This window comes from Sarcophilus harrisii, chromosome 1 (genome assembly GCF_902635505.1).
Source record: "Sarcophilus harrisii chromosome 1, mSarHar1.11, whole genome shotgun sequence".
NCBI classification, from domain to species: domain Eukaryota; kingdom Metazoa; phylum Chordata; class Mammalia; order Dasyuromorphia; family Dasyuridae; genus Sarcophilus; species Sarcophilus harrisii.
In genome coordinates this window covers 152212129-152219337 of record NC_045426.1, presented here as the reverse complement: position 1 = coordinate 152219337, position 7209 = coordinate 152212129, and the positions used below count along the sequence as shown (strand labels likewise).

General features: G+C 34.7%; 1 pseudogene; it reads right to left on the bottom strand.

Moving 5' to 3' along the window:
* Positions 1 to 5789: 5789 nt before the first annotated feature.
* On the bottom strand, positions 5790 to 6323 carry LOC100918603 (annotated as a pseudogene).
* Between the last annotated feature and the right edge of the window lie 886 nt (positions 6324 to 7209).

Here is a 7209-nt window from a genome sequence, read left to right as displayed (position 1 = left end):
TAAGCTCATCCTAAGAGAACTGGTTGTTTATAGAGAGACACAAATATTTTATATAAACTCATGTACAAATTATTGTCCCAGACCTGTGATTCCATTGGTGTGGGTACCTCTATCAAGGCAGATCCCCACTGGCCTTTAAGGTTGTTAATTAATTGCAGGGGGGCATTGAGGAATTGTGAATTACATTTAAGGTCAAGCAACTAGATGTGTCAGAGGTGAGACTTGAAACTAGGTTTTGAGTCCATGGTTAGCTCTCGATTATTGCTTACTTTTGCATGTTGTCTCTTTAAACACATATACTTCAATATATTGATGCTCTAATACTTTAAAATATTGTAATTTCATGAAGTGCTGGGCCTGGAGTCAGAAAGACTCATTTTTGTGAGTCTTCTCACAGCTGGCTTCAGATCCTGTTTGCCTCAGTTTCCTTACTTGTAAAATGAGCTGCAGAAGAAAATGGCAAACCACTCCAGTATCTTTGCTAAGACAACCTCCAATGGGGTCATAAAAACTTGGACATGACTGAAATGATTCAATAACAAAAGGAATGTTTTTACTCCCTATCCATTTAGAAAGGAAAATCGCCAGGGAGATCTTGGATGTAAATATAACCATGTAGGTAACACTGGTCTTGCTATAGATCAAATTGGTCCTGGATAAAAGTAATGGTTGGATCTCAACAGAACCCTTTTTTCCTTCTTCTGCCAGAAAAAGGAAACCAGGAGAGAAATCCTATTTCCTCTTCTTTTCACTTTTCCATCCCTTTTAACTTCTAACCTTCAATGAGTTGACCAAAGTTGCATCCAAGGGTAATGGCCTCTGTAGGTCCTGGCCTAGTCTAGCTACTGATAAAATAGTGACTGGAAAATATTCCTAGTGACATTTTCATTTCATTTTTGGTCTAAATAAAGAGCATTTTGATCTGAGATAGACCAACTACTACCTAGATGCAGAGAACAGCTCTCTTACCTCTTCTGGTAGAGGGTGGAGGAGGAGAATTCTTCTGTCTCCATAAGTAGGAAGAGGTACCACTTATTTATCTGTGTTTCTCAAGTTTGATTTGGATTAGAAAAATGCTAATGTTTATTGTATCTATGCAGAAATTCCTTTGGGGGCCTATTTTCAGATTTGTTTGAAATTTAGTTTTCTCACTGCAAACCTTACTTGAAGAAATCCAAGAAGAATGTTAATGTTAGACATTCTTATTCTGTGTTTAAAATTGTCCCAAGCTCCCCTGCCCCTAGATGTTGGTCTTAAGAATTCAAATAAATATTTCTAACAAGGAAAAATAGAAAAAAAGAAACACAGTTTTTAGATCATCTGTAGACATTCATCTAGCTGATAGCCCAGTGATTAATGAGCTGATAAACTAATGGAGGAACTGAACCATTAAAAATATTGACATTCTTGTTATGAATGAAACCAGAAGACATAAAAGAAATTATAACTGAATAAAATGACATCTCACAGGCTTTTCTTGAGGTAAATAAAGGAAGTGACAGTATTGGTTTCATTATAAATGTAAAGGCTACAAGAACACAATTTTCCATAGGATAATAGAGTTCATGGAATACTTGGTCATCTGGTATTATAGTGTTCATGATAAGCTTTAACAAAAAAAGACCATCATGGAGATACAGCATACCGGCTGCTAACATCTATTTCAGAAGATGAAGAAGTAGATGAATTTTAAGGAAAATTTGAGAATATCCCCTAGTCAGCATATACTGTTCCTTGGTACTTCTTGACTTTCATGTGAACATGGGAATGAGGGAAAATGACGCTGGAAAATATGGCTTAACTCTTTAGATCTTTAAAATACAGGATTAAGAAATGAGAATAAATTTTCTTATTTTGTTTTTGTTGTCGTTGTTTGTTTATTCCTTGTAAACTAGTTAGAAGCCTACATCCACATATCGTAAGTAGGTCTTTTAGAAGAGTCTGAAGGTACAGGGAACATTGAGAAACACAATAGAAACTAAGATTTACTACTTTTAACAGAAAGGAAATGATGGATTGCTTACATGGGAGTCATTTGAATGATCTGCTCTTGTGCAATTAGACCATTTACTAATTAGAGCAAAGACCATAACCAACACCAAAAAAGAATTGTGTGACACTGGTCAAGTCACTTAAACTCTCTCAACCTCACTTTTGTCATTTTTATGAAAATAATAATAACACCTACTTCACAGTAGGTGCGATGATCAAATGAGAGATATATGTGAAGAGCTTTGGAAGACAGTGTTACATAAATGTTAGCTATTATTATTGTTGTTTTTGGAGAAGCAGCAGAGTGGATAGAAAGCCAATTTTGGAATTGAGGACTATCACACTTCTGACATTATTCCCATTTTTCCCATTATTATGTGTATTCCCATTGTATGACTTTGGGCACTTCTCAATTCCTTAGGTAATACTCTAAGACTATAATTTGCAGAACAGTTGCAAATCTACTTTGATATAAGGAGTTTCCTTACAGCTGAATTCCCCAGAATGATATTAATCAAGACAAAAAAAATTTTTTTTTTTATAAAGATGAGAGGACATTGCATTTAATTACCATAGCTCCAATCCAAACTGTTTAAATGGCCCATTGATCTTGAAAATGGATAAATTGAGGACATTGATCCATTATTCTTTCTTTGTTTCTTTCCTTTCTTTTTTGAAAAAAAAACTTGGAAGATGAAATGATACACAAATATTACTGTGCTTTAGTGGTTTTTTGTTAATTAATTAATGGGTTTAACTTTGATTAATACTACATCTTAATCCTAATGAGGGAATAAAATTTTCACATCTCTACTCTTATGCAGTTGACACCTTTTTTATGTTTTGTGGTAAATATGCATAATTATTAATCATTTATTTGTTCTACCTAACCTTCTGAGGTAGTCTTCCTCTTGATACCAAATTCAATTATTATTCTATTATATCACAGTTGATTAAAGTATAAATAATGGCAAGGGAAGAATAGAATATATTGCACCTATCATAGTGTTGTTGTACTTATTCCACATTAATTTAAATTTTTTCCAAAGCAGATATTCATTTTAAAATATTTTAATTAATATCAAATTGAGTTGTATACAGTTAAGAATAGAAAAAAATCAGGTCTTTTGATGGCCTAATCTTGTATTCCTTTTACTATATCACAATTCTCCCAAATCAAACTAAGGTTCAGAAAGATGAGTGATTTGTCAATGTTACATATAGTTAAATTGTAGGGCTAAGACCTCAATCCCAAGTGTTATCTCATCAAATCATCTCTTTCTATCACACTATTAACACCTAGTTATCTAAGTATATTAGATCCTGAACTATTGAATGCAGGGACTGGTTTTTTGGTTGTTTGTTCACTTTCTTTGTATTTCCAGCTGTGTGCCTGGCACACAGCAGGAGCTTAAGAAATGTTAGTTGCTAATCATTCACCAAGTATTTATTAAGCCCTTATTTTGTGCCCATGCTAAAGTTGGGAATACAAATACAGGCTAGAAAAACAAAGACAAGGTATGGTCCTTACCCTCAAGGAACTTACATTGTAATAGGAAAAGACAGCACATTAAAGGAAATTAAAAAGCTTTGTCCAGAAAATTGGAAGACTTGAAAGTCCTGAAGGTACCTGACTAGAGAGAGTGTAGTTTGGAAAGGAAGAAGAAGGGTGCCCTTCTTAAATGGAAGAATCATTCCATCAGGAAGAGACCAAAAGGGCAGAGAGTATTTTAGTGTGTAAATGCTATGGCTGTGATGTGAAATAAAGGCACCAGAAGTGATAATATGAAATAGATATATGAAGTAGATTTGGAAGAGCATAATTGTAAAAGAATATTATAAACTGGTTCAGTTTGTGGTATGAAGAAATAATATCAGAGACACAATGATGGATGTCATCATAGGTTACAAAGGCTTGCCATATATTCATGTGAAATAGCTCTTGGGTTCAAACAAAAACAACTAGGCAAGGTGGGATCATACGGATTGAGCAGCTTTCTTTTTAGGAGGGAGTTATGACTTTTTATAGCTCAGAGGGAAGAGGAGCAAATGAAGGTGAAATCTAGGGAGGAGCAAGGCTGTGTTTTAAGATGTTGTGATTGTCTTAAAGATAGTCTAGGAAAATTGAGTTCCCATCAAGTTTGTCTCGAATATGTTAACAAAATAGTCTGGGGAAACTGACCTGATTATGATCAATAATAGAAATAGGATGGGCTCATATTAGCAATTCCTGAGAACAAACTGGTTTAGGGTTCACATCAAATAAAGTAAGCTTCCAGATTAAAGAGCTTTCTGAGGGAATGACAGAAAATGTCTTGAGTGTACTTGGGGAAGAATTGAGATTTGGCAATTAGTTAACTGACTGAAGTAGCCATGAAGTGAGTAAATGACAAAAACATTATATGTTGGGGAATTTTTTGTTTTTACAGGCAATGGTATATGGCATGATAATTTGTGTTAAATAGAAATGATGAGGTTCTGAGTAACTAGATGAAATTGACAGAGAAAGACTGAAGTATTAATGGAATTATTTCCTAAAGCAAACAGAGAAGGGCACTGATGGGGATCAGTTTAACTTCTTAGTCCCACACTCTATGGAGGTTGTGGGCAGCCCTGCCTTGCTATATCCTGTCAGAAATCTGAGTTATATCAGACCCCTGAGGTTGAATTTCTCCTATAATTCTGTTCAAAGCTCATGCCATCTTTGTTGAGCCCCTTTGGAGTATGCTGTCATGGCACTCTGTCGCATGGCATCTTTCCCCTCATTCCTTCCCTTTCTCCTGGTTAATTGTGAGTTCCACTAGGAAACTTGTCTTTTCTATCACTAATTTTTAAATCCTTTTCCTTGCTAACTATATGCTCTCCCAATATCATTTCTGATGTCTATTGTATCTCTTCATTTTATTTTAATCTCTTTTCCTAAATAAACCTATCTTTTCCAAAAAGAATAGCCATTATGCATTCTTCACATTATTGAATCCCAACATTTGGTGCCTACATCAATCTCATCATTTTGATGTGATTTAGGAGAGCAATTCCTAGTTCACAAATGATGATATTATAGGTTGATTTAAGAGAAGGGGTTACAGACAAAATGAAGAGATACAATAGACACCAGGAGTGGTAAATATGTAATAGAGTTGGGAGAGCATATAGTTAGCAAGGAAAAGGGATTTTACAACTAATGATGGATAGGACAAATTCCCTAGAGGAACTCACAACTACTCAAGAGAAAGGGAACACCCCATGAGGCTACCCTTAATTGACAGGCTAAATCTATAGAGAAGGTTAGTACCTTAAAAGAGTTAGTTAACTATAAAAAGGAGAAAGAATAGAGGCATTGTGGGAGATGAGAGGAGAAAGGTGAGGGGAAAGTGCCCTGGTGGCAAAATCCAAAGGGAGTCAGCAAAGATGGCAGGAGCCATGGACAGATTTATAGGGGAAATTTAACTTCAGAGGTTTGACATAACTCAGACTTCTGAATGGACAAAGCAAAGTGGGGTTGCCCAAGATCTCATAGAGGATGGGACTACGATGTTAAACTGATCTCCATCAGTGCCCTTCCTTGTTTGCTTTAAGAGTAATTCCATCTGTACGTCAGTCTTTCTCTGCCAACCACACTTGAAACTAATTTGGTGCTAAATCTCAAACATATTATTTGAAAATAGGAAGTGCTCACCTAAAGCACATCAGAAATACGTCAATATAAATATTTATATAATAGGCATAAATTGTTTATATTACATTCATATAGCAAATGCTTTAATTTCACTTTTATTTTCATGTTAATATCACATTTATTCCCAAGCCATAAATTTTTGTTTTTATAAATAAATTTTTTTTGAGATATTTTCTTTTGAGCAATCTCATTTTCTGGCTTAAGAACAATTTGTTTTTTCCAGTAAATATAATCCTGAAGGAAACTCATTTATGAATTATTCGGCCATAAGCCCTATAAGCCTGCTTATGCATTTTAGGATCCTTGTTGACCTGGATCTGCCCAATAACAAGAAAATTCACATCTAAACCCTAACTTTCTGCATTACTTTGCATTTTGGGGCATATGCTCCATGAACTTAGTACTCTTGTTAGGCCAATAACCCTGTGTCCAGCCCTATTGCTTCAGTCCTCCCTGTGCACATCCAGCGGATCCATCATTGTACTGAAAGAAAGGAACACATTGTTTCTTAAATGTGAAATCTTTCAAGTGTGTAGTAGCTTTTTGGTTATTCATGCCCTTGATGATGGGTAGTTTCATGGGTATTCTTGATTTCGACCCAGAGACTTGAATCCTTTTAGTTGCATGATTTTGTGGTATTTTTAGATTGTCTGAGAACTTAATCATTTAAAATGATTGCCTGGATATCTCAATGGAAAAGCATTATCACTACGTCTTATTAAATGTAATAAATGTAAAACAGCCAACACAATGAAAAGGCCCAGAATCTCAGAAATTTTTAAACTCCTTGGCAAATAGAGAAACTCTACAGTTTAGAGTAGAAGCTCATCTGCAAAAAAAAAAAATTACAGATAGCTGTAGCTTGTGATCTGAATTGCTGTGCAAAACAGCAATAGCTCTGGAAGGGAAAATGAAACTCATATAAGAGAAAAATAAATTAAGCCAACTGAACAATATTTATAGATGATATCGGAAAGAGGATGGCAGAAAGTAGAACACATCTACTAACATTTCTATAGTAATATATTTTCATCATAAATGACAATGGAACTAACAAATTTGGATTCCAAAACTTCATCACTCAACATCTTATATGAAGAAGTAGAAATACCACTTACAATATAGAATTCGGAGACTAGGTTGCACAGAAGAAATCTGTGCTCTAGTCAGCATATTTTTGAAGACACTTATGGATGAGTTTTCCAGATATCACAGAAAAAAAGATATTAAAAGCAAGGACAAGAAGGTATAAATTATGGCTTTTTTTTTTTTTTAAGGTTACTACTTTTGTCTCAAGGAATTAGTAGCCCAAACCTTGTACAGGACTTCAGGAATTTGGCCCCACTCAGGCCTAGAATTGAGAGGCATCCAAGGGTCAAATGGGACAAGAGATAGGAGTTTTCCTTGCCTTACTATGAGATAATTGGATATAAGAATAAAAGATTTTATTTTATTTATTTTTTTTAATAGCCTTTTATTTACAGGATATATACATGGGTAACTTTACAGCATTAACAATTGCCAAACCTCTTGTTCCA